The sequence below is a fragment of the Motacilla alba genome, chromosome 4 (genome assembly GCF_015832195.1).
Source record: "Motacilla alba alba isolate MOTALB_02 chromosome 4, Motacilla_alba_V1.0_pri, whole genome shotgun sequence".
In the NCBI taxonomy this organism is placed as follows: Eukaryota; Metazoa; Chordata; class Aves; order Passeriformes; family Motacillidae; genus Motacilla; species Motacilla alba.
This window is the reverse complement of record NC_052019.1, coordinates 33,155,380-33,182,766: the sequence shown is the minus strand read 5'-3', so window position 1 is coordinate 33,182,766 and position 27,387 is coordinate 33,155,380. Positions and strand designations below refer to the sequence as shown.

At 34.9% G+C, this 27,387-nt stretch overlaps 1 protein-coding gene across 28 annotated transcripts in view; it reads left to right on the top strand.

Moving 5' to 3' along the window:
• The window catches only part of TENM3 (teneurin transmembrane protein 3), a 1,291,416-nt gene that overhangs the window by 476,255 nt on the left and 787,774 nt on the right, over positions 1–27,387 (top strand). For 26 of the 28 annotated variants that reach the window (XM_038135908.1, XM_038135907.1, XM_038135906.1 and 23 more), the window contains one exon: positions 20,802–20,966. The gene's annotated coding sequence lies outside the window, so the exon portion shown is untranslated. Of the gene's footprint in view, positions 1–1,355; positions 1,376–20,801; positions 20,967–27,387 lie in introns of those variants that run through there. The other 2 variants (XM_038135904.1, XM_038135903.1) reach the window with 2 other exon arrangements.

Sequence of the window (27,387 nt, the reverse complement as noted above, 5' to 3'; positions counted from 1 at the left end):
GTCTGACTTTAATGTTCTGAGTGAGCAGTAACATAAAGCAATCGCAGCTGTTCTTCCTGGGCTGCTCTTTTTCAGAAGTGACTAAGGAAACATTCCATGTAAAGAAAGTGATGATACAGGAAGATGCTGATTTTGCCTCTGATTTGCACTTTTTTTTGCTTCTTGGAAGGATCTCCAAGGGGACAGTTTTAAAGTAAGGCTTCCTAGAAATCCCATCCACATCTTAATGCTGCATTTCATGCAAAATTTTAAAATACCAGTGTTGTCAGCTTTAGGCTCACGGCATCATATTTATCTCAAAAGAAGTGAAAAAGGTGGTCTCAGACATTTCATGGATTCCATAAGGCAGGTGAGGAGCTATGGGGAGATGACTTGGGAAGTGAGGTTGAGGCAGCCAGCTTTTTTAAGTTTGGTGAAAAGAATGCTGGTGGAGCTAGATAATTCCCTGTAGTGGCAGACTATGAGGAACAGTGATCACTGAGTACTCCTTGTGACAATCAGAAGAGATCACTAGGAAGCACTTCTCCCTTAGAAGGGCACTGGCCAATTTCTCTAGTTTTTATGCATCAAGTACTGAAATGAAAGCAAAAGATAGAAAATTAAATGAGAAATTGCTTTGTGAGACATGAGGCGTATTAGAGCCTGCCTCCTTAGAGGAGATTCTGTAGACTACTACAGACAACTGTAAATAGACAGAATTTGTTATCTGTGCTCATTTTAATTAAGTTTCTCTGAAAGTGCAGGGATGCTCTTCTCTGGAAAAGTTCCTATCCAAATTTCTTTGACTACTGAGTTTAATTCTAGGCTTCTTTTTCAGTCCAGAGAGTGATTTTTATACCAGCTTGTCGTGGTTAGCAAGTCAGCATTTAGAGTTTTCATTTTCTTTGCATAGTGTTTCACACAACAAGAAAATGTTTTTATATCTGTGTGCACTATATAGTGTTGCTTATTCTATGACTCTTTCAGGAGCCAGTGTAGTTATTAATTCTCTGTATGTTAAAGAACAGTTACAAAGATTATATTGAAGAAATGAAGATTGGTTCTTTAGCCACATTCACTGTCAGAGCCAGCATGGATATTGAAATAAGCTTGTATAGGTCATTGGGGTAAAGTGTTAGTGCCCTTTACTGCTTTTCAAGAGCACACACACTATTCAGAGAAAGACTCAGGGTGGTGGCAGTGCTGTTCAGCTCCAGCACAGACATGGCTGGTTCACTTTATCTGTGTTCTTTCTGATTTCTAGTACAGTTGTTAGACCACTTCTAATGATTTCTAATTCTGTTTAAATTTTTTGTTTTAAATTTCCATCCCGTAGGTCATCCATGACAGTAACCATGCAAGGGTAAGGATAGAAAAGGAAAAGAACATGCATGAGGTTAGTGCAAATTGTGCCATGCATAACATGAGTGTCCCTTTTTAGGAAACAAGTCCACACTCTGAAATTCTTTGTATGCATTTTTTCAAAGGGGGCTGGCAGGTAGTGAAGCAAATTAAATTTTAAGCCAAAGAAATAGCAACTCTGGTTAAAATGTTATGACATAATTAAATTGTCACACGTTGTCTGATGATGTCATGGAGGCCAGAACCATAGATGACTTTAGAAAGGGATTAATCTAATTTCTGTCTTAGGAGTGTATGAGCTAGGGATTCGCAGAAGCTTGAAAAGCGTACCAGGGAAGAGAGACTCTACAAATACTTCTATATGCATCAATTAATATCCACTGTCCTATGTAGAAATCTGGATAAACTGAGCCTCAATTCAGACTTTTCTGTGTTCATGTGAGAATTATGTGTTAAAAATAGAATAAAAATTTGAGTTGTACTGTACAAGGCAAATTTTCAGATGCTGCTGTGACAGCTGACCTACCATTCAGATAGTGAAGAAGAAAATTTCCATTTCTTAAATATTAATTACAGTAATGCTAATGTTATGAGGGTAAAGTGTTAAAAGCCATTGTTAGTCATGGCACAGCCTGCATTTCAAAATTAGATTCTGAAGTATCCAAAGAACAAAATTGAAAAACTGTCCTGTAGCTACAAATGTTATACAGATATTGTCCCAATATTAAACATGCAAAAATATGCAAATTTTTATGATACATAAATCAGTACTAAAATGCTGGATATATGGCCCATTTGGAAAAGAAGAATTAGACAAACTAAATAGATTTTGTGCAGATATTAGAGATGAAGATAGAAAAGCATAAAGGTTAAGACCAAGAAGGAATCAGATTAAAATGTAAAAAACCTTCTGTGTTCACTGGGGGCATTGCATTTCCCATGAAAGATCCTGACTGTAGATAAAAACTACTTAATGCAAAACATATTTGACTTTTAGCTTCTTTGTTGAGTCATAGAAAATACATTACTATTCTGCCGACAAAGCTAGGATTTGACTGTTTTCTGTATCCTAAAAAAGGATGAGAACCTTAGCTACAGATTTCCAAGCACACAATGGTTTTCTCTTTTCATTTCATGAACTAACAATAATCACATGGACTAATTTTTGTCAGTAGGAATCTGGTTTAGATTTTTGAAATTTTAAGGTGTTTAGAAGGGTTACCATAGTTTTTGTGTGCTTCAACTTTGTCTGTAAAGCATGTTAATAGGAATAATTTCAAATGTTCAGAATAGTTGCTGTTTGAAAACTGTCAGAAATAAAGGTTAGAGTATGAATTTTTTTCTCCGTAACTTTCTGACACTCTTTAACCTTCCTGTCTGTTAAACTAAGAAATATAGTGACCTATTAAGCAATTAGCAAATGGAGCTGTAAGTGTAATAGGACTGTGGTCAATATTTCAAAGACACATGCCTAAACTTTCAGTGTCTGAGGAATGTCAGCGGGCTGGAATCATGAATATGTTTTTTAAAACGAATTTCTTTATTTTCAGAGCAAAATGTCAGATCAAAATAGTATGAAATATTCTCCTGACAGCTACATAGAATCATAGAATTGATTAAGTTGAAAAAAACCTTTAATATCATCAAGTCCAAAATTAACTCAGTGCTGCCATCTTCACCATTAAACTGGGTTTCCAAGTCTACAATATTTTGAAGACTTGCAGAAATGGTGATTCTATCACTTGCCTGGACATCCTGTTCCAATGCTTAATCACCCTTCCAGTAAAGAATTTTTTCCTTTTATCTGTTCTATCCTCCCCTGATGCAAATTGAGACCATTTCCTCTCATCCTGTCTTCTTGTTACCTGGTAGAAAAGACTGACACCCACATCACTACAACCTCCTTTCAGGTAATTGTAGAGAGCATAGGGTCTCCATCAAGCCTTCTTTTCTACAGGCTAAACAGCCCCAGCTCCCTCACGCATTCCTGATAAACATTGTGCTCCAGACCATTAAACAGCCTCGTGTCCCTTCTCTAGAGCTGCTCCATCACCTCAATGCCCTTCCTGAATTAGGGGCCTAGGACTGGACACAGCAGTTGAGGGGTGGCCTCACCAGTGCTGAGTACAGAAGAATATCTTGGCCACACTTTTCCTGATACAAGCCAGGATGCCATTGGCCCTCTTGGCCGCTTGGACACACTGCTGGCTCATGTTCAGCTCTGTCAAGCAGCAGCACCGGGTCTTTCTGCACTAGATTGCTTTCCAACCACTCTCCCCGTGTCTGTAGGGCTGCATGGGGTTGGTCTGACCCAAGTGCAGGACTTGGCATAAAAATAGCAGCATAGGAAGAAGCCCACCTCTATGCAGATTGAGGTTATCTTGTCAAAGACAGAGAGAAATATTCTGTTCTCAGTGTTATACTTAGACAAGTAACAAATGGGTATTGTCATTAATGACATTTTCCTTCCTTCACCAAACAAAATATGGTTTTTATTTCTGTGACGTGAAAAGTTTCTGCAAGCCACATCTATGGATTTGTCCAGCATTAAGGAATATTGAGCTTATAGCTGGAGCAGAAAACCATTTATTTGGAAACAGTGTCCTGTAAATTCTAGTTTAAATGTGTACTTACAGCAAATGCTTGGAAAAGTTCATTGTTGCAGCCTGATACAAAATCCAAAATTTATAACTCTGATATCTCCTATTTTTCCCCATTTATTTGCTCTTCAGCCTGTATTTTTTAGTGGATCCTAAGTTTTCTGTATTTCTCTGTCCCTCTGGAATTCATTAGTTCTAAAGTATAAAGGGGGTGGTTTGATGTAAGAATGTTTGTGTTATTTCCATTTTAAACTGAGATGTCCAATCAGACATCTGGAGACTGTGCATGCATTAGTTTACTCTGCATGCTGCCCAGGAAGAGTAGTCTAATGATGGTTTTGATTGAGTAAGCATTTTCAAGTAAGGTTTTTACTGTATATATTCCCAGTGCTAAATAAACAAAACAAGTTAATCACCCTGGCAACTATTTTCTTGTGAAACTAACTAAGTTGTTCTGAATTTTATTGAATTCTTTTTCACTCTTTAGATCTCTGCTATTCAGACTGTGCATAACCACATACACATATATAGGTAAAGCAGATTATTTTTTGTTATTTTAGCTATAAAGCACTTCTAGCTAAAAAATAAGTTTCACCTAAACATATTGTGATGACATTGTCCCTATAAATGTGAGCACTGATATTTATGAATCTTGTACGTAGCAAGGATTATAAGAGTTCTCACCAGGAATGTGTTATAGACTTTTTCATAAAATGTTACAAAAAAGTACCCGTTCTGTTAGATGAAACCATTTCAAACTTCTTTCATTACTTGAAGACATAACATTGTCTTTACAGATCTTTTGAAGGCAGGATTTTTTTAGGTAGTTGAAAAAATTCTTCCAATATTTGAAAAGATCAACTAAAAGAGATGGCTGGTAATAGAACTTCAGGGCAAACCCCAAGAGGGTTTTGATCCACAATCCCTTAAGGTGCTGTACATTTGTGTTTTCATTCATACCAGTGCCTTCAAATACTTGGCAAGTTTGAAAAATATTTTTTTTATTTTACACTAAAGGTCTCATTCAGAGAGGCACTGTACAACAGCATATCCTCTTTATGTCACTTCTCTTGGGAGTCAAGAAATGGTGTGGCCTAATGAGGTGCTACACGGGTTATCAACTAGATTGTAGGATGCACATCAATAGCTTTACATCAGAGGCAAACTTAAAAGACTTAAAAGAAAAAAATTAGGTGAAGAGTTAGTGCCGTATGATACCATTTTCCAGGAAGAGACAGTTCAATAATAATACCAAATAAAAAAAATAACAAAAGTAAATTCTTAATGAGGTATTATGCTCATTCTGATTCATTTGTGATTACTAAGGAAATTATTTCATCAATTAAATAGTTAGATATTTCTGTAATCTTCAGAGCTAACAAGTATTTTTAAGTTTAAAAGAATTCATTTGAAGTAGTGTATGTGACTATTATCAAAAGGCCTAAGGAAAACAGTAACATTTTTTAAAAGCAATAAACAGAGGTTTAATGTTTTAAATCTTTTGAAATGGGATCATGATTGAGCCAAAAATGATTACATGTGATAGATATTGTTTATTGTCACTCTGCAGATTCTTCCAAATTATTTCCTTTTTTCTGTGGAACACACCTGACAGTATTTTTGCTTATTTGTCATGAACACTTGTGAATTAATTGCAGTTGGTTTAACAACATTGGAATATAATTTTCTGCTGCTTTTAAGTAGTCTTCAGTACTGTGTATCCTTAGGACACATATCAATTCAAAATTGAGCTTAGTCTAGAAGTTTGAAATCAAATGTGACCTTTTCTTTTACAATTAATATATTTTAGGTAGAGGGAAAAGTAACAAGGGTTAATAAATCATAAGGTTCCTCTTAACATTAAACAAATCTACTCACTCAGCTTTTAGGCGATGAAGTCTTACACGGTAAAATATATACTGAGCCAGATTGGTTTACAATTAACTGCCTGAGATGATATAATGAGATATGACATGTTAATGTATAATTATCACCATATCCCTGGCCTCTCTTGCAATTGGAATTTTAAACTGAATTATTTGATTTTTGAAGTCATGGAAAAACTGAATTCTGAGTATTCAGTTTTGGACAGATCTGATGTTTCAAATGTTACGTCTGAAAATACAGCTATGATGAAAATACAGAGTGATTTGGTAAAAACTGTACTTGCCTTCTGTCAGGATAGCAGTAGGACTGTGTCTTCTCTAATTTATCTTTGCAGTTTAGCTACAGGAAAAACTGAGGTGTACAGCGTAAACACGTGAAAAACTTACAGTAACTAGACCAGATCAGAGCTCTGTCTTGCACAATACTGTGTTTTATCAATTATGTATACCTATAGAATAGTATGGAAACAGGCAAGTATGTGTTGATAGCTCCATGCCTCTTTCCACCAGGTGTCTGAATCCACTTCCAAATTCACTGCTAACTGTTTTTCTATCAATGGGTCTAATTCATTTGCAGTCTAATTTTTAGTGAGATAAAGTTTTTGGTTGTCTTGCATTTGTGACCCCCTAACTTCATTTAAAATTCCTTAATATTTGTGTTAGAAAAGGCAACTAGATGACTTTCTCCATGACATATCACACATGAATTTCTAGATAGCCATCAAGCAGACTCCAGACCTAGAATTTCCAGGCTTATGAGTTGTGGCAGACAGTCTGTCTGATGCATTTTTGATAAAGGGAGTATACGGTATCTGGATAAGAAGTAGTGTATGGTAGTGCCTGAGGCCATGAAAACTAACTTGAAAATCTTATGAAATCATAGAATCATAGAAGTAGTTTGGGCTGGAAGGGAGTTTTAAAAGTCATTTATTCTAACCCCCCTAAAACAAGCAGGGACATTTCAGCTAGATTTGTTTGCTCAAAGCCCATCAACCTGGTCTAAAGCACTTCTTGGGATGGGCATCTAGAACCTCTCTTGGTATCTTGTTCCAGTGCCTCACCACCCTCACAGGAAAGAGTTTCTTTAGAGTTTCTTTCTAGTATTGAATCTTAATCTGCCCTTTTGAAGTTTAAAGCCATTTCCTCCTTGCCCCTTCTAAAAAGGGCTCTCTCTCTCCGGCTCTCCTATAAGCCAAATTTGCATACTGGAAGGTTCCCATGAGGTCTCCTGGGAGGCTTCTCTTCTCCAGGCTGAACAACCCCAATTACCTCAGCCTGTCCTTTTAGGTGAAGTGCTCCTTCCCTTTGATCATTTTTGTGGTCTTCCTCTGGATCTGCTTTTGGTGCTAAGGAGTTCAGAGCTTGATGCAGCATTCCATATGGTATCACATGAGGGCAGAGTAGAGAGGCACAATTACTTCACCTAACCAGCTGGTCACGCTCCTTTTGATGTGGCCCAGGATATGAGTGGCTTTCTGGAAGTGCAGGTGCACTCTGCTGGCTCATGTACAGCTTTTCATCCACCAGGACCCTCAAGTCCTTCTCAGCAGGGTTGCTCTCCACCCCACTACAGATAGCTGTGCTACTTTTCCAGGAGATGTTGAGATGGTTGAAGTCCCCCAGCAAGAAGAGAGCCTTTGAGCATGATGCCTCTGTAGCTGGAGGAGGAGTCTTCATCAATAATCATCCTTATCTGGTGGCCTGTAATAGACATCAAAGTTCCCTTTGTTGCCAGTCTCAATTCTTGCCCAATCAGACATACACTGTTTTGGTTCAGCTACTTGGCAAAGTAACACAACCTTGGTTGTGTTCACATCTAACCAGGATTAAAATAAATCACTCTAAATAATGATTTCCTCTGAAACATTGTGTTTTGTAAACCATACTCTGGTAGGAAAAAAAAGAAAAAAAAAGGCTTCAAAGGGAAACTTTTGGAGAACCAGAATAGATTTGGCAGTTTCCAAGCGGATTTAGATCTAAAGAATAAAGATACATCTCTGTCCCTCAATTGTACATCAGGACTACCATACAGATGCACAGGCCCTATAGTATTTATGAAAAAGACAAACTATGAAAGGAACACTCAAAGTTTGTGCAGAAAATTGAATATGCAGTTATATTCAAAAGAATTATTGGCATTTTACTTGCATACATATGCATGCATTTTTTTCTATTTGTATCCATATATAAATATGTAAGTTGGATGTTAAATCTTTTTTGTGATCACCCTTAGAAATTCAAATTTAACTTACAAGGACCATTTCTCACCTACTTGTAAAAAAGCCATCCTTGTATTTTTTTAACAGTGCTGGCTTTGAAACTTGATATCATCTGAGAAGAACACATCTAATAACATTATTTATCATTTGAAGTTAATTTCATCCCTGGGTCTTGTAAAGCTTTTCAGAACAATGTTTCATATTTCCTCTACATGATATTAGTTTTAAATCTAATAATTTATTTAGGGATTAATATAATTTGCTGTTAGAAACATACTTGTATTTCCAGTTTGAAATATTAATAGATTAGATTTGATGATCTCAAAGGTCTTTTCCAACCTAGTTCATTCTGTAGTTCTCGAATATTTAGGAATGTATATAATAAATTTCAGTCAGAGCAAATGAGAGTACTACTAATCGTGTATATATATATATATATATGTATGTATAATATATATAAAATTTGAGGTAAAAGTTATTAGAGCTGTTTCATTTCTGTATTTATCTTAATAAGCAAGGTAGTGTAAGAGTACATGTGTTTTGGTTCCATTTCAGCTGTACAGTTCAGAAGAAACTGCTTCTGAGTTGCTGTCCATGGGTTATGATGCTAATATCACAGCTTTGTCTGTAGCTATAAGTACTTATAAACCTCACAGGCTGTAGTAAGAGGAGTAAGTTGGAGAAGTTAGAAATCCAGATAAAACTGGCAGATGTGGTATATTATATGGAACTACAGCAGTCAGAAGATGATGTATGAAGGAGAATATCATGCATTTGAGATATATGTTGGTGTGTGTTGCTCTTAGGAGGTGTGTACCACATGCTAGATACACTGAGTATTTTTAATAGTTGTCTGATAATTTTGATAACTATTTAATAGAAAATTATTAGGCACAAGTTTGCCTAGATCTTAAATAAGTTCCTATTTATAGTAAAAATAGATTTTTTCAATCTGAGTTCATCAATAAAAGGGAAAGACTGATAACCCATGTGGTAACAAATGGTTTTGCACTTGGCTAGAAGAACTCACAACTGATCTCATTGAATAAACTGTGAGTTCTATACTTTGAACACCCTATGAAGCCATAAAAAGTCTTCCTGTGTAAATCTATTGTGCATTAAAGGTGTGTGATCCACCACCATATTTACAAATTAAACCCCAAGAAATAGCTTGAAAGTTCTCCTCTTCTGAATACACTAGAAAATACAGTTTGGGTTCTTTTCCATACAAGAAATAGTGATCAAGCTGTATGTGTAGCTGGCTGAAGAATTTAGTGATCTTTCTTAATTTCATCATCAATATTTACAGCATGGTGCAAAGGATCTGAATTATGGTGGGAGCACTAATTATTCAACAGAATTATTTAAAGTGTTTGTGCAAATAATTCTTGGTCTGTATACCATTTATATTGTCTTCAAAATACAGAGATTTCATTTTGTTGAATTGCAATTGTCCTGACTCATCATATGTAAGCACCTTTCATTGAATTAAGAAAGGCATAATATTACCAAGCTTCTATACATATATCATTTTATTAAAATGAGGAATCAATTTTCATGGCTATTATGTAAAATATAAAAAAAAAAAAGTTGTTCAAGAAACTGTATAAAATTAAGAATGTTAATATAAATCTCCAGTATTTTTCTGAGTATAGAGATGTACATATGAATTAGTCACAGAGAAATCCTGCTGCATGTATGGTATGGAATTGAATGCAATGATCTCTGTGTTCTAAATCATAGGGACCTTTTTGTATTTTCAGCATTTTGTTCTGTAATTTGTTCTTAACACCACCTTGCTCGTGTATAACTGAGGCTTTAAGTTGAAATAGTACACTGTGCCTATTTCTTCTTTGGTTGAGGGCTGTGATGTATAGTCAAGCTGGGAGGAAAAGCAAAAATTAAAACAAAATATAAATGAGACAGATTGAAGCACTGCAAGGTTTTGGGCCTAAACTGTCTAAGTATAGATACAGCATACAATTCTGTAAAACAGTCTTAAAGATTCTAGTTTTCATTAAGGTTGGATTCAGCTCTGAATTCTCTGACCTGAGTATTTTAATGATATGCGTACACATCATAGAGTTAATTTTTTTTCTTGAAAGTACAGTCTAAAACTTTAGCAAAAGGAAACACTGAAAACATAGATGTATGTCTCAGTTTGTAGATAGAACTTCTCTACTTTCAAAATCAGAACTGTGATGATTAGATATATTTTGCTGACATATGTGACTATCTGGCAGTCTCTTTCTGTTATATTTTTTTTTCCAATTTTCTCTCTTTTACCATAAAAACCAAACAGTTTTTACTGCTTTGTGGAGAACTTTCTTGCTGCAGCACTGCACAGAAAGACATTTCAACATCAGCTGTGAAAAAGGAGACTGGAATATCAGATACATTTAGTAGCTAGAATGCAAGAACTGAATAAAATAACACCATTAGAATGTTAGAGTTCTAGAATAAAATGGTCTACATACTTTTTTATTTCCTGTATTATGACATTCAAGGGATGTAATACTTGAACTATTTTCTCTGATTCTTCTATTGGTTAAATAAATAAATGCATGATATCTTGATAGAGCTCATGCAAAATACCACTCTTCTCAGACTTTTGTGTGTAAGCAGCACCCAGGGTGCTTCAAAAATATAACATTCTGTGTTGAAATCAAATTCTTTTAATAATCCCTAGTGTTCCATCTTGATGCTATCTCTAATTCATGAAAGACAATTTCAGCCAGCTCAGACTACTTTAAAATAGTCTTTATACTTTGTTTAATAATGAGATGTTAATTTTTAAACTTGTGCTAGTCAAAAGAAAAGCAGATGTTGAAAATTAGTAACTTGGGGTTTTGTTCAAAACTTGTAATTTTACAGTAGTTTGTATCACATGGAATGGACTCTTCCATAGATATTGCTGTGCTGAATGAGAATTTTTAACTAAGAGGTAGCAGTTATTCCTCTTCACTGACAGCACCAAGTTGGTTGGGGGTGTTGATCTGCTGGATGGTAGAAGTGTGTGGCATTCACATTCTCTGAAAAAATTCCTTCACCCAGGGTTTTTCTCCTGGGAAGCTGAAAGGCAGCTAGAGGCCTCAGAGAAAAAGAAAACAATTCTTATCTCATTTGCTTCTCCTGTATTGTGCTCATGTGGAATGAGTTTGGAGATTGTTTAGCCACATGTGATTGCTTAATTGGACTCTGGCGTAAGTTGTTTTGACCCATTGGCCAATCAGGGCCAAGCTGTGTCGGGACTCTGGAAAGAGTCTTGAGTTTTCATTATTATCTTTTCAGCATTCAGTAAGTATTTTTTCTGTATTCTTTAGTATAGCTTAGTATAGTATTCTTTAATATAATATAGTATAATAAAGTTATAAATTAGCCTTCTGATAAGATGGAGTCAGATGCATCATTCCTTCCCCTCTTTGTCCTCTGCATTTACAATAGAAGTGCTCTACAGAAGGATCTGGACAGGCTGGATTAATGGGCCAAAGTCAGTTGCATGCTATTCAACAAGGCCAGGTGCCCTAAATTGTGTTATACCTGGAGAAAAGGAGGCTCAGGGAAGACCTTGTCGCTCTCTACAGCTAGCTGAATGAGGTTGTAGTGGGGTTGGGGTCCATGTCTTCTCCCAGATAATAAGTGACAGGATGAGAAAAAAAGTGCTCGAGTTGCACCAGGGAAGATGGAATGGGTATTAAGATAAGTTTTTTCACAGGAAGGGTTTTAAAACATCAGGACAGACTGCCCAGGGAAGTGGTGGAGTCATCATCCCTGGAAGTGTCCAAAGAAACTGTGGATACAGCATATTAGTACATGGTTTGATGGTGAAGGTGGTGGCAGTGTCTCTAGGTTGGAATTGATGATCATAAAGGTCTTTTCTAGCCTTGAAGGTTCTATGCTTCTAATGCTGTGAATGCAGTTGATGAGGTGACTTTGGCAGTTAGACACACTATTGCCTTCTGTTTTCATAACATTTTCAAGCACACCTGGACATGTTGTTAAATTCCTTATTTTGTATTAGTTTGGTAAAATACATTTGAGGACATTTTCCTTTTGGCAAGCAGCAAGTAATATTGTAAAGTGAAACACAGGGCAATAGACACTAAATCGCAGATACTTTGCTGTATCCTGGAATACACAAAGGCCATGTCCTGAGTCTAAAATAATTTTGTGAAGTGGGATAATGAACTGTGGGAAAGTGCAACTTTCCCAGCTACTGCACCCAGCTAGAATGTAATCTGCAGAGAGAATTCATTCCTGCTGAAAAAGACCCAACAATCTATTGAGATTGTAAATTTGTTTTTAAATTACTACTCCTAAGAAAACTTGGAATTTCAATTCCAGATCCTATAATAAGAACTGGAGTGGGGAAACAGTGCAGAATAGCACAGATCTATAATCATAAGCTCTGATTCCAGTAGTTCAGAATAAGGAAGGATTTTTCTAACTTCATGTGGATTAGTATAATGAGATGAAGAGGGAAAACGAGCAAACAATAGTTTGACAATAGTTTAATACTGTCATTTTGAAATAAGTAAAATATTCCAGATTTTTCTAGTTCATTGAGATTGATTACTATCAAAGTTTGTTTACCTTTGTGTTGTACAAAATCTTAGGTTGCCATATTTGATTGGGCAAATTAGAATCAGAAAATATGGACAATCTATAGCAAGTTTTTTAGGGTACTAGTCTCTCCTCTTTGATGCCATTTTATCCTAATAGCCCTGACATGATTAAGAACCTGAAAAAAGGAGAATGTAACCTGCTAGTGCAGAGTATTTGCTCCCTAGAAGAAAGAAACTGTAAAATTACATTGTCTTTTTTCTGCTCTTGGCATACAATGCGCCACACCACCCCTTACACAATCAACTTCATGAAAATAAAAAAAAAAAAATCAGAATCTAGATAAACTTCAGAAAGTTTTAAGGAAAATAAGGTAACCAAGTGAAGAAATCAAATGTTAAAAGAAACATGCTGGGAGCTATAAAGAACACAGTATAAAACTCAGAAAAATTATAGTTGGTATCTCAGTCTAAATCAGCCTCTTGAAGGGATTAAAACCAGATGTAGAAGCATCTATGATGCCTAATACTGTAAATACAAATGATGCCTAAAAATATATGTTTGGTGCCTTTGAAAATTTTCGAGTCTTTTTAGAGTATCTTTAACATATTTTTTCTCATGTCTTCTTCTTTCTTAAGAAATCTTCTTCTGTCTCAGGAAATGGCATTCTATAAATGGATCTCACAGGTCAGGATTAGTTTCCAGTATTGAAGAACACATTAATGTTCCAGAACAGCTATTTTTTTGTGGTTTGAACATTTCTTCTGAGTCTTCACCTGTGCTATTTATTGTCAGTTCTATATACTTATTCTCACATCTTGGACTTAGTTTCTTCACCAGCTTTTGTTTACCACTATGGATAGTGATTTTATTCCTTCTCAGATGTTATGTTTGGGAAGGCTAAACAGAATAAATATTTTCAACCTTTTCAGTTCATAAACACAATACTTAATGCACACATGCTTATTGTTTAGTTCATATGTGCATGAGTCTGAAATTTGCATTTTTACATTTGATTTCATTTAGTTATGTTCTGTTAATGTAGTTGACTAACTCATAAAGCAGTTCCTGGAAGAACTTTCATGGTTTATATCTGTTGAAAATATAGAAATTGTGTTAGCAACCTATACTGATACACTCCATTTTACCTGACTCATTAAGGTTTTACAGAAGGTCCACCCTATTTAAGGAGCTCCACTAGAAATCTTCCTTTAGACTCTAGCCAGATTCTTCCCTATACCATAATTCTTCACACTCCCATCTTCAACTTAACTTTCTCTGAAGTCAACATCAAATCTATCACATTTCTGGTTTAAAAATAAAACTATTTAGCTCACTTATAATCTCCCAGATTGCCATCACAGAAAATGGCAAATGGCAAATATGAAAATCTCCTTCTGGCATTTTTTTTCCCTTCTACCATGTTCTTAAATCTTTTTTACTTCAGTGTTTGCTGAAATCTGGTTTCTTTCATAGTTTCATTCCAAAATCTTAAATAAAATGATTGTAGATTTCTTAATATATTACAGTTATGGAGGTACACACTACTGAATAACTCTTTAAACAAGGAGCTTATCAATGGTTCTATTTCATGATCCCTACTACATCTGCTGACATTAGAAAAGCAAAAATAAACAAAAATACGTACTCTAGTTTATAACAATATAGTACTTATTTTTAATATGCTTCACTTAGAAAATTATTTCAGGTTTTGTACAATTTCTAGAATGAAAGATTATTTGAAAGAGTGGAGTTTGAAAAAGAGCTGGATGCCAACCACATGACATGTGACAAATAGATGAGCTGAGGGTCAAGGCTAATCCCACATGCAAGGCACACTGAGTCCTATAGAACATCCACTCTATATGCATCCATTCATCATGGATCACGGAACTCTTTCCAACCCATACAAAGAAAGTTTTGACTAAAACCTCACTCTGTATGTTGTTTGTTTCCAATTATCACATACAACATAACATGAAGTTATGACAAGCACGTTACAGTTATAATGTGTCAATAATTATATGCTGCCATATAATTGAGCATATGTATACCTAAAACAAAGTTGCAAACTGATAGGAAAACAAAATAAATGTCAAAATAATGTCAGTGAGCATCTCTACCATATGTAAACCTGAGCAAGTTATTTTTTGGAAATGCTCTAAAAAGAAAATGTGTTTGCCACGATCTGTGATTGATTTCAACTTGTGTTTATAACTAATCCACTCATACTGCAGCCAGTCTTATGTACTTAGTGACTAAGCAGTGACAAAGTAGTTTATTTACATTAAAATCTGTTCTGTCACCTAAGCCCCTAAACAGCATAATGAGCTTGCAGCATTTTTGAGAGCAGATACATAGTTCTGTTTTATGTTTATTCCCTGGATACAATTTAAAATTGATTTAAAAACCCAGAAATTCCTTTTCACTCAAATATGAACATGTTTCATTTAGAATAAAATAAATATCCTAAGCAATGCAATAAATAATCTAAACTTACAGGAGCCTAAATTTAGCCTAAATTTACAGAAGATATGCAACTAGTTGTTGAGTTTAAAAGATCTGATGTATTAAGCATCCAGTCCTTAAAGCAAAGCATATGTATAAATGCATTATACAGCAAATTCAAGATTAGAACCTATGAATTTTATTCTTTGTTGATTTTCTGGAACTTATATTTTTTATGAAGAAGTTTCTAAACATCTGTGTTTGATTACTTAATGTTGGCTGGATTTCAAGAAATTAGAATAGTTGTAGTGTAGCAGCTCCAGGTAATATCTTGAAAATGCTGGGGTTTAAAAACTGAGGTCTAACTTATGTAAAATTAGAATTTACAACAAACTGCTTTAAAAAAAATCACTGAAAGTTCTGTATGGGCTATCCATTTTATTTATTAATTGCAACTCAATAAATTCACATATTTCTGAACTCAAATGAAAAATATTATGTGCTTTAACTTAACACATATGGTAATTCTTTATGCTAACATATTTTCAATCAAAATATTAGCATTGCAGTAGAAAATGTGATAATTTTAAAAGGTGTTCCATTTTCTCCATAATTTTCTCCTGTCTGCAAAGGTATTTCAGAATTCACAGTTTTTATTGCACTCCTATTTACATGAGTATGTAACAAGAACTATGCAATAATCAACATAATCTAAGAGTCTGCAATAATCAACATAAAATTCTTGCTAATATAAAGTGCTTTCCTGTCATAACTGTGTCAGTTTCCTGTTCTGTTCTTAAGCACTGAGTTTGACAGATATACATTCTGTGCCATCAGAATGACTCAGATTTATAACTGTGTTAATCTGGCCTTTTTGAAAGAATTGAAATTTCTGCAGGTAGAATCAAATGACTCCATTCTTACCTTATTCTCAGGCTCTTCGGGAGAGTATAGCAGGAGGAATTATGGGTCACAGGGCTCCTATATGACTGATAGGGAAGGATTATTCATAAGAGAATGTCAACCCAAAGAAAGCATTAAATACATCAAGATATGGTAGGAGTGAGTTATATTGACACAAGCCAAAGTTTTTCTGCAAAGTGTTATCAGTTTTGTCTTTGCTCTTGCGGCAGCAAGACCACCAGACTTTCTCTACTCTATAATTTGCACCTCCCTCTGTAGAAGTGCTTGCTTAATAGGTCCTCTATAAAGTCATCAGAAAGATTTCAGTTTTCCTTCATATGATTAATAGTTACTTTCAATACTGCTATTTTATATACAAACAGAATTGTCAGAAAATAAGTAACTTTTTTTCTTTCCTACTCTAAACTTATTTGTAAGACCTGGAACCTAGTATGTGGATTAGGTGCAAAGTAATTAATTTAGGGTCTGTTTTATTATCTGTTCTCCTGATTAGCATCTACTCATACATTATGCAAATAAATGCTAATTTCAATTTTCAAGTACTTCAGATAATTTCTAATGTTTAAAATTTTTGTGGAGGCCGTCATACTATCTATATCCAAGAGGAATAGAAAAAGCAAAGTAAAATATATCTTGATTTTTTTTTTTTCCTGGGATTACATCCTCATATAGAACACTAAAATCAGTATTGATGTGGGAGAGTGAATGTGTTTCTAAGGTTATGCCTTTTTTTTAACATTTTTATTTGAATCTATACAGCTTGTCATTTGATAGCAAATTTGACTGAGGAATTCCTCACTGTTCTGTATTAATCTCTGCTTTATATCTGTCATATAAAGGTGTTTTGTTGTAATTACAGAATATATGATTGAACAGTACAGTCAAGAAGACATATATCTGTATTAATCCAAAGAATCAAGACATAGGAATAAAACAGAGGAGCATTTCAGTCTCCAAAAACTTTAAATTCTGATGCATGATAACTTTTTACAGAATTTGGAACATTGTCTTTGGATATGGAAGTCAGGCTGTTTTGCAGAAGAGAGAGAACAGCTGAAATATTCTGTCTTGCTCTTCTTGTTGAAGTCTTAATTGGATTTACATTCACTTACTCCCTCTTCTGAAGTAGCACTACCTCATACCAAATTATCAGGGCAGCATCTACAAACAGCTTTGTCTACACAGCACTGAGCTACTGCATCAAAACTGTATCTTGGAGGGCTTTATTATAGGTATCCTAATTTTCTGCCCAAGCTAGATATTAGTTTTATAACCTATAAGAGGTAGGTGTTCATAAGCAACAAGTCTCATTTGAAGAAATAAATTACTTGCATTAACCTCTTATTCGGCAATGATGTAAAAAGTAATTTTTTCCTCCACTGAAAGAGGTGCCTGAAATCTTCAAGATGTAAGAATGTAAGATATGTCTGTATAACATCACTGTCATAGTAGCAGTATATGACTTGCAACAAAGTTTGAATAATTTTTAATTTATCACAGCTTTTTAAATAATTTTAGCTTGGAGGAGAAAAAGGAATTAATGTGAATGCATTTAGTATTTTAATTTTACTGTATTGTTAAGTAATGTAAACATTTGTGTTCCCAAGTGTCATAAAAATTATTTCAGCTTCTGTTTAGGAAAATGTAATAAATAAAGGAAGTCAGACAAAACAAATGTCAATTTCAGTGACAGTAGATAGACCTGGGTGCCTTATATTCACACACCTTTCAATCAAGCAATATGTGTACTGCAGTGGAATAAACTGAAGACACTCTAGCAGCCAAGTAGACTTTGATCACTTTTGTTCATAAATGTGACTCATATTTCAGTAGCCACTTTTTTCTAAGCTACTGATCTTCCCTAAACTTCACAGTGAGTGCTCAGTGAACTTAAAGAAGCCTTTACTCGTTCTGCAAACAGACATTAAATACTCATGCTGGATCACACTGGTTTTTTTCTTAAATATCAGTTACTGTCTCTTTGTTGCAGTTTTTGTTTCTTTTGTTGTTTTGCTCAATGTCCTTTGCATTCTACAGAAAAAATTGTGATGGAAGATGAGCTCCTTTTTGTAATCAGAGTGCTTTCATTAATTTAGTTTTACAGCAGAAATGAAGTTTGAAAATACTAATTTGCCTACATTTTTTTATTTTATGGTTTTTGTTCATTCATCTTTCTTGATGATTACTCCTATGCTTTCTGTTGATTGCATGGCAATTAAGATACTCTGTAAAATTAAACTTGATAAATACAGTGTCATAAATCTCCCTAGTTTTCTGAAGGGAAAGCTAAGAAATAATAAGGATAAGGATCCTCTGTAATAAGGATACAAGACATGGTAGGGACTTATTTTTTTAATTGTTTGTAATTATAAGACTGCAGCCATGTAAACAGTACACTGGTAGAAATTAATGAATGGCCTTTGGTCATCCTGCTCTTGTGCCAGTATGGTCTTACTGGATCTAAGATATGGCCATCATTTGTTATGATTTTTTTTCCAGATTGAAGCATAATGGGTGGGCTCTGCGCAATTTGTGAAAGTTGTATGTTATATGTTCTGGGTGTGAAATGAAGGCATGTGGGAATGTGACTGTTTCCAACCTGCTGATGTAATGTGAGACAACTGAAGAAAATAGAGAGGGTCAATCTTGGTCCATTGTTTTCTGTATTGCCTGTTCAGCATGACCTCTGGAATGGACTGTGCCCTATGCTGCACCCAGGTTTTACATAAAACAAAAACAAAACCAAAACCCCAGGAAATAAATAATATCTGACTTGAAGAGGTATTACTTGAAGGTGTGGTCAAACCCCTAGTTCACTCCTGCTAGATCTGCTTTGTCATTGCCTTTTCCAGTTGAGCTGACTGGGTCCTTTTTCTACCTCTCTACTAGTCAGAACAGTTGTTGACCCATGCAGAACACATACTGTGCTTGCCCCTCCAAGGATGAAAAGCAGCTTTGTTTGCTGTGTTGTCTCAGGTCTCCCAGAGGCATCATAGCTATCAGAGGCAAAGTACTACCCAGAAGTTGTGGGAGTAGTGCTTCCTTACTACACCTTTTTTGGCTTACAAGAACTGTAAATAACGTTCCTTAAAACATCTCCATCTCGAGTTTCTCTAGGGAAAACTCTAAAAAAATACATTTCATATGGTCATTTATAGCCAGAAGTATCAGTTTTAAAAACACAGCATGGAGGAAACAGGTGAAAACGGAATCTTTTTGCTTGCAACAGAGAGGGGTCCTGAAAATCACTCTAAAATAGATATTTAAAAAATAAAATTGCTTTAGATTTTAAGCTCTCTAGGAAGTCACCTTAGAAATGACTTTCTGAAACACTGTCTTGTCTCCTGCCTCCTTTAAGTAAATTTTGTATGATAATCCCTGGGATTCAAATCCAGGGAGATAGTTTTTGTTCCTTTTATATTCATTTGAGATCATTAATTATATCAGCACTTGCTCTTTTCTTGGTAACATCAAACATGTATTGTAACCAGTTGTTACAATGTTTTACAGCAATAGTCATCACAGAGAATTACCATTCTATGCATTATCAGATTTCTAAAGATTTGAAAGGTTGTGAATATTTATTTAATAAAAGAGGGTTGCCAAGAAAATAAAAATACTTCAATAAGTATATTATTTAATTTTTAGGGGATATATAAATAATGATTTTGATAAAACAAGATGATTTTCTGCTTTACTCATATTTTTAGAGTATACTTCTCTTTGCTCTTTCAGTAATTAAGTCTTATGACATTCCAGAAAGTATAAATCCTGCTGAGATGTTTAGGTTTGGTGCTAACTATTGATGTACAAACAAAATTTAAAAAAAAAAAAGAAAAAAATTACACCCAGAATCATAACAAGCTGTTTTGCTTTTACCTTTGAAAGAAAATTGAATGGTAAAGTAGTATGGCCTACTGAAACTGTTCTAGCCTTGTTATTAACTAGAACCTCCTTTTGAAATTCATTGCCTTCAATTACATTTTTAAAAGAATTTTAATTATGTGCCTGAAAAGAATAAAGATGCTTCAGGCTCCATTTGTTTATTGTGGAAGGCCTGAAAAAATGAGGACAGAGCTTCCCAGCTCATGCAGGGGTTACAGAGAGAGAGAGATGACTTTTAATTCGACAAGTTCAGAGAGATTTCTTAGTTTGACGCGCACAGCAGGGGGTCTTTGAGTGCCTGGCAATACTTCAGCATTCTGAGCTTTGAAAGTCTTTCCCTGCAGCAGAAATTGTATCAAAAGCCAGTGATAATATTCCCTGCAAGGTAAAGGACCCTATTGAAGATTTCTAGAGCTGTTTATTTATTCATCACAGTTTTTTCTTTTAGGACGTATAAGACGTATAGGTAAAAATTCACACAGATGCTAAGAAAATGAAATAAATAAAAAAATTAATGGAGACCTCTCATTAATCCTTCAATTTTCCCTTAAGTTTTCCATAGGCCACGTTCACCCATAAAATTTCCTGTCATTCCCTGCCATGTATTCTGCATGCAATCTTACCTTCAAATCTCAGCTTTTCCTCATTTTTATCAGAATTATAATTTTTGTCTGCCTTCTACCACCAGCTGAGCACATAAGATGTTTATGGTCATTTCTTTGCACTAAACCCTTAAAATGATTGATTAATTTTATGGAAGAACATTTTATTCCATAGGGGTCTTTTTAAATCTTATTTTTAAAGCAGATTTGAGATAGCTATTTCAAAGGCAAGGTTAAAGTGTCATTTATATGCCAGAGATCGGACTTTTAATGTTTTGACATTACGCTTATTTGAAAAGTATACACTGGTTTTGTTTTGTTTTGTTTCTGCAGCAGAGCTGGGACTGTGAGACTACGCCAACCTTTCCCTTGTGTAATGTCAATGTCGGCTATCACTTTGGCAGAATCACCCAGCTCAGTGAAGACAGAAAACCCCTCCTCTCCTCCTGTTTTTCATCTGCTGGTGGCATTCCAAGTGACCTTCCCTCATAAATATTGGTGAGTGACCACATGGGGAAAGCAGCTCCTTTGTGCAAAGAAACTTGTTTCAAAAAGCTGTGTTGACCTGAGGGGTTTCCATTTTCTCAGTTTCAAAAAAATCCACATGTGTAGGTGTTTCTTGGGGAGGGGGGATTTTTCCCTTCTTTAAATAATAACGAGTTATTTAACATCACTGATTTCTCTAGACTTATAAGCATTTATGGAACTCTATCATGTGCTAACTACCATGTTCAAACTATAAGAACCAGCCTTTCTCTGCTTTACAGAGAGAAGTATTTCCTGAGAGTAGAAAAGATTTTTCCTTTCTTGCTGTTACTTTCTTATGGCTAAGAGGTCTGGAATTCTATGAATTTATCGTAACACCCCAAATATGTCAAGATGAAAGTTTCCCAAGTGTAGGAATTAAGGAAGATAATTAGAGGCCTTTTAATTCTTTCTGGTTTGGGAAGTATGCACAGAGTGAAATCACAGCACTGCAGAAATTCTGATACCTTCAGGGCAGTCCAGGGATGATGTCATAATTTTAGTAGTTCCACAAGGCTAAGTTCCATAGTTAGCACCGAAAAAGCTTTTCAGGTCATTTGAGGCTATCACAGCAGATTTACTCCACTTGAGATTGAGAAATTTTCAGTCTCAAAACCAGATGTGTAGATACTGAAATAGTCACTCATGGCTCAGGAATATTTACAGTATCATGAAACATAACAGCATAAAGTACAGGAACAGATACCAGAAAATATTTAACCTTGCTTGGAACAGTTTAGAAGCTGTAAATAAGTGATGAATCTAAGACTGCAAATTATTTAAGTGTTGGTTACATGTATTAAAACTAAGACATGGACAAGAAAATCACTTGGCTGTCCTTCATTATTAACTATGTATTGAAATCATCTCCTATTCAGACAAAAGTGACCTATCATTTATGACTATATGATGTGTAATGTTATTTTTTTTCTTTTTCTTCCCTTAACCAGATGGGTACTAGAAGTATGTCAGTTTAAAGGACTAGAGCATCTTCAAAAGAAATACTAATAGCAACATTATGGCATCAGCCTAATAAAATAATGCCTTTTGATTAATGGAACATTTTCAGGAAAAGGAAAGGCTGGTGTACCTATTATATCTGTCTCTCTGCTTAAAGAGTGAACAGTGGTGCTATTTATAAGTTTCTCAAGTATGTGTTCGAATTGTCACTTATTTCTGTGACTACTTGTAATCAGGGGAGAAAATGAAGAGAAAGAAGAGGGGAAGAATTTAATAGAATTCCATAAATGTGTATGCTCTATAAATGTTCTTTCTTTGTTTCTGTATCAACTTATGTGAATTTGGGTACAGGTACACAGGTATCAATATCAGGAGCTGAGTTGAGGATTTGTGTGAATCTGTTAGAATGGAAGTAGGTCTTCAGTCTTGGATGGGATCATTGTAATAACAGCTTAAAAAAAAAAAAAAGAAGTTTATGAATACACTTGCTACAGCTTTTTGTCTAGTAACATTGTGGTACTCAAACCCCAAACATTTAGTTTAGTCACATATGATGGTAAGGCTATGTACCATTTAAAATGTGAAGCAATAAGAGAACATTCATCTTTTGAGAAAGACCTCCTTTAGCTGTGTTTCCATTTTGAACTTCTCTGTCAACTCATCTTTTATATCTTTAGAGGATGTTTTATCGATTCACAGTAGCTTTATGGAATATCTTGCTGTTTGATCAGACTATGATATTTTGCATATGTAGCTTCTTTCTTTTAAAATGGGCAGGACAGAACTATACACAGTCCAACAATTAAGGACCCTGATTTTGTTCCTCTTTCTATGCCAGATTCCAAGTATAGGCATACAGTTCACAACTCATTATTTTAAGTTATGGTGACATTTTTTGAAAATCTTGCAAGAGCAGCTGGTATACTAATAACAGGTGATTATATACTAATAACGTGTGATTATAAAGTCTTTTGCACAGCAACTGCTTTGTCCTTACAAGGAGAGTGAAGAATCTTTGTGGAAGTTAGGATGTTACCTGAAAGGATCAAATATAATCATAAGCATTTATCAGTATATAGCATTATAGTTATATAGTTAGGTCAAGAAAAAGGTGGCTTTTTTACTTCTGACTACATCCAGATTAGAAATAAGTGACCAAGTATGCAAAAAATATGTAAGATTATATTTCCCTGTTTTAATTTCTTTTTTATACAACCATGTGCTTCAGTGTGATCCACCAGATGGTTCTAGATTCAGTAATTCACTGCCTCTATTGCCTTTTGCACATATTTGATATTTTCTTTAAATTTGATATTTTACAAAGGGTAAAGGGCCTTAATTAAAAAAATAGAGACATACATTGATAAATAGATTAAATATTGTATAAATGTAAATATTCCCTCTATGTGAAGAAAGTGGTATTAAACACATTTTGGTTTTAACCTATTTTGTCAGACTGGGCATAATCCATCTCTGATTATTTTACTGGTTTTTCTTAAAACCTCAACTATTTGTCAGGCATTTGGTAAAAAAATTCAATGTGAATTCTAACACAGAACTTTTAAAGGCAAGTTTACCCCTGAGTAGCCTGTAGCTCTGAAATTTTATGAAGACATTTCTGGTTCGACTATCCATTGAATATGCACAGTGCATTAACTTCCAGAAATATTAACTGTCATTAGTCTTAGAGAGTGTTGCTTTCCCTTAAGTAAATGACTTTGTTGTAAAGTAATGCACATTTTTCTTTCAACCTTTATGGATTTTCTTAGTTGTGGTTTGTTTGGGTTTTTTTGTATCTAAACTCTTTGGAGTCTGATGAAACTGGGGTCATAGAGAATTGGCATAGTCTGCCAACTAGTAAAAACTTGATGTTTGAGGAGGTAGAACTAATAAAGCCAGCTCTGTTTTCTTTGTACTCTAAGATCACCAATTTCAACCTTAACTCTGATCTCCCTATTGCTCTTGTTACCTACCCTCTTTGCCTGGGAAACAATAGAGCTGTGCTTAGTCTGCGGCTCCCTGAATGCTGAGTAGCCCAGCCATCTCCTATCCTTATTCCTGTCCCTGGGGATATTAATTTAGATCTCCATCCTTGAAACTTCTAAGGGTCTTAATTACCTTTAAGACTTGCTGTTTTTCTCCGATTTGCTTAACACTTGACAATCACCCAGCTAAAAAATTGCTAGGTGAAGGGAGATAGGACATACATACAGACTGCAGGTTTAGCCTTAGCTAAGGCTAAAATATGCAGGCATTAAAAAAGATACAAGAAATATCTGGGATCCTCATGTTGAGACAGGGAATGAGAGACAGCTCAATTAAAAAAAAAAGTTTCCACAAATTTTTGGGATTTTTTAATTAAACAGCAGGTTTTTGTGAATGATACTATAATTCTTAATTCCTTTTTAGATATTTTGTTTGTTCAAATAGCAGATAAAATAAAATTATTCTTCCTGTCCAAGGTTTTTAAATTGAAAAGTATGTTAAAGTGAATTACTGAGGTTTACTTGAGATTTTACAGTGATTATTTAGCTATGTAGTCCCAAATGCTCATGTGCAGTCTAATTAACCACTAAGAATTGAGAAGACTTGTTAGTGATTGTTTACATGAAATGTTCGGAGATGAAAGAAATTAATAAATAATTCTGACTCATAAAATATAAAATCACAAAAATGCTGGTAAGTACTTGAATAACATCTGCAATTCCTCAGATCTGTCATAAAAATTAATTTTAGCACATTGCTAACTACATAGAAGAAATTATATGCACATATGAAAATCATGAACATAAGTGAATCCTTTTCTAAGGTAAATATAATTTTGACTATATGATTTGTTTGAGTACAAGGAAAACTTTAAAATCTGAATGGTGTTGTAATTTTGTCTGTGAAAATATGAGGCAATCTGAGTTTACTCCTGTGTAAAGGAAGTAAATGAGAGGGCTCTGAAAAGATGCCAAAAGCCTTTTGAGTGACAGCATTTAGGAAGCACAAGCTCTTCATATGGTAATACTTTCAGGTAATTCGGTAGCTGTCTGATCTGCTATTCAAACATCCAGGTCAAAGTTATTATGCATCTATTCTTGTTACTTGGTTACAATTACACAGCAAAGTTAAAGTAAAGTCATCGTTATTCAGATGTCTTTTTGCAAGAGGAGGGAAGAAAATATTTTATAAATTTGTTTTCTGTTGTTTGTTTCTTCTCTTTTTGCTTTCTATTTTATGTCAAAAGAAACTGATTCTTATTTTAATTTTAGTTCAGACCAGATGCACTATTAACTAAAGATTTGTGCTTATGAAACTGTGAATTTTATGATTTTACGGTGACTTTAATAAGAGACTTGTGTATGACTACCACAGAGAATGATGACATCACCTAGGTTTCAAGCATCTGCTACTTGGACTGTCACCCAACTCTGTATTATGTGCTGTGAACTGTGACAAGTTTCAGCATAAAATGCTAAAAGGAGCTGTGCCCTAAGTGTGGAGATGAGAGATGTGCCACAAATCTCATCCTTTTGGGCTACCAAGAGGCATCTTTGTCAGAGCAGGAGTTGCAGCTGATTAGAAGTAGAGTAAATGTGAGAACATTCACAAGGTTAAGGGTGCCCATATTAATAACTAAAGCTTTAGCTCAGTTGCCATTCATAGCCTTAGAATTCTGTCCATGCTATGTCAGTCTGTGCATCTCTGGTGTCAGGCGTTGGCTGTCCCACCATGGGATCGAAAGGAAATCAAGCTTCTGAACAAGTTCCATTTAGACACACAGTCTAGACACCATTCTTAAAGAAGTCTCCTCTGTTCATCACTAATGTTGAGAAACTTTAGGAAATGAAAGGGAATAGAAGGATCAGAGGAACACAACTGCAGCCTTGTGGTTAGTACAGTCTCCATAGAGAAGAAAGGAGAGGTCCCAGTATCAGTTTTAAGAACTGCTCATGCATTTTTTTACTGAATAGTCATTGGAAAAAGACCTTTCAACTGAAGAGATTGACTTTTTGTAACAGAGAAAATGTTGACTTAATGAAGTCATTTAGGTAGCCTTAATGAAGGTTACCTAAAACTCCCATAAAATAGAATTAAGATGTTATTTGGTTTTGTATGTTATAGATACAAGCCTTTGGAAGCAAATACACTTTTAAAACTTGCCTTTTTTTTTTTTTCTTTTTTTTAACCTTACTCGTAAGGAAAAAAGATATCTTCTATATCCCACAGTGCACTTTGCTTCACATGAATCCAGGGATTCATGTCAGGGACATGAATCATTCAATTAGGGCTTTTTTTTCCTTCAGTACTCAATCTCTTTCTGTCAGGTATACAGCTTTTCTATTCATGCTTTTCTGTTTGCTTCACAAAATTATGATTAAAAGACATATTGGACCCTTGACTGTGTAAGATGTATTTAAAGAAACTTTACCTGTACATTATTAAAGTGGTCTGGCAATAGACAGATTTGCTGTGAAGTAATTCCTGTGACTCTTTGGTGTAAATGATATTCTGGTTTTGAATACATGCTAGTTATCCATACCAAAACAGCAAAAAATATATGAACAAATAGAATGTAATTAATCGGCAAAAATTAGGAATTTAAGGCTAAGGAGTTGTGTTTTTTAAGTACCAGTTGTTGCTTTTATTCCTGGTAACTTTTGATTGACATAGCCATTGCATTACTGTTAAAGCAAAATGAATGGAGCATCAGTTTGCACTTAGACTTTTGAATCATCAGCGAGCTGTGACCAACTGACAGCAACCCGCAACCAAACTGAAGGTTTGCCAGCCAGCTGCATCTACATTAATGAGTTTCTTGCATGGCTAAGTATTAAAACAGTCTTAAGCATATCTCAGAGATGAAAATACTTTAAAAGAATTATATTCTTTTACTGTCCCACTTCAGCCACTTGCAAGATTTTCATGGTTTACAGTTTTATCAATCTCTGTGTTAGACTATACACAATTGTGTTACCATATTTTACAGTACTAGCTCGGGAACTGAATGCAAGATGTGCTAAGGTAACATTAGCACTTGCAGATTTAAAGGCCTAAATCATAAAGGTCTTCCTCTCTTATGTGTCCACAGCAATATATGTGAACAAATTTTCACCCCAGTAATTTAAAGCATGAATTTAAGCATATCTGGAAATCAGATTAGCCTTCAATCAAATTCTCTAGTGCTAGTGCTAGATTTCTCTCATCTCCGATGCAATCCAGTTTGTGTGTGCTTGCACAGACTCTGTGGGCCAGTATAAAAGGGAAATTCAGACAGACACAACAGGAGCCAGATTCTATCTTCTTGGCCAAGTGATAGGACAAGGGCTAATGGCTTTAAACGTAAAGAGGATAGGTTTAGATTTAGATATTTGGATATTAGGAGGAAATTCTTTACTGTGAGGGTGATGAGGCAGTGGAGCAGGTTGCCCAGAGAGGTTATGGAATC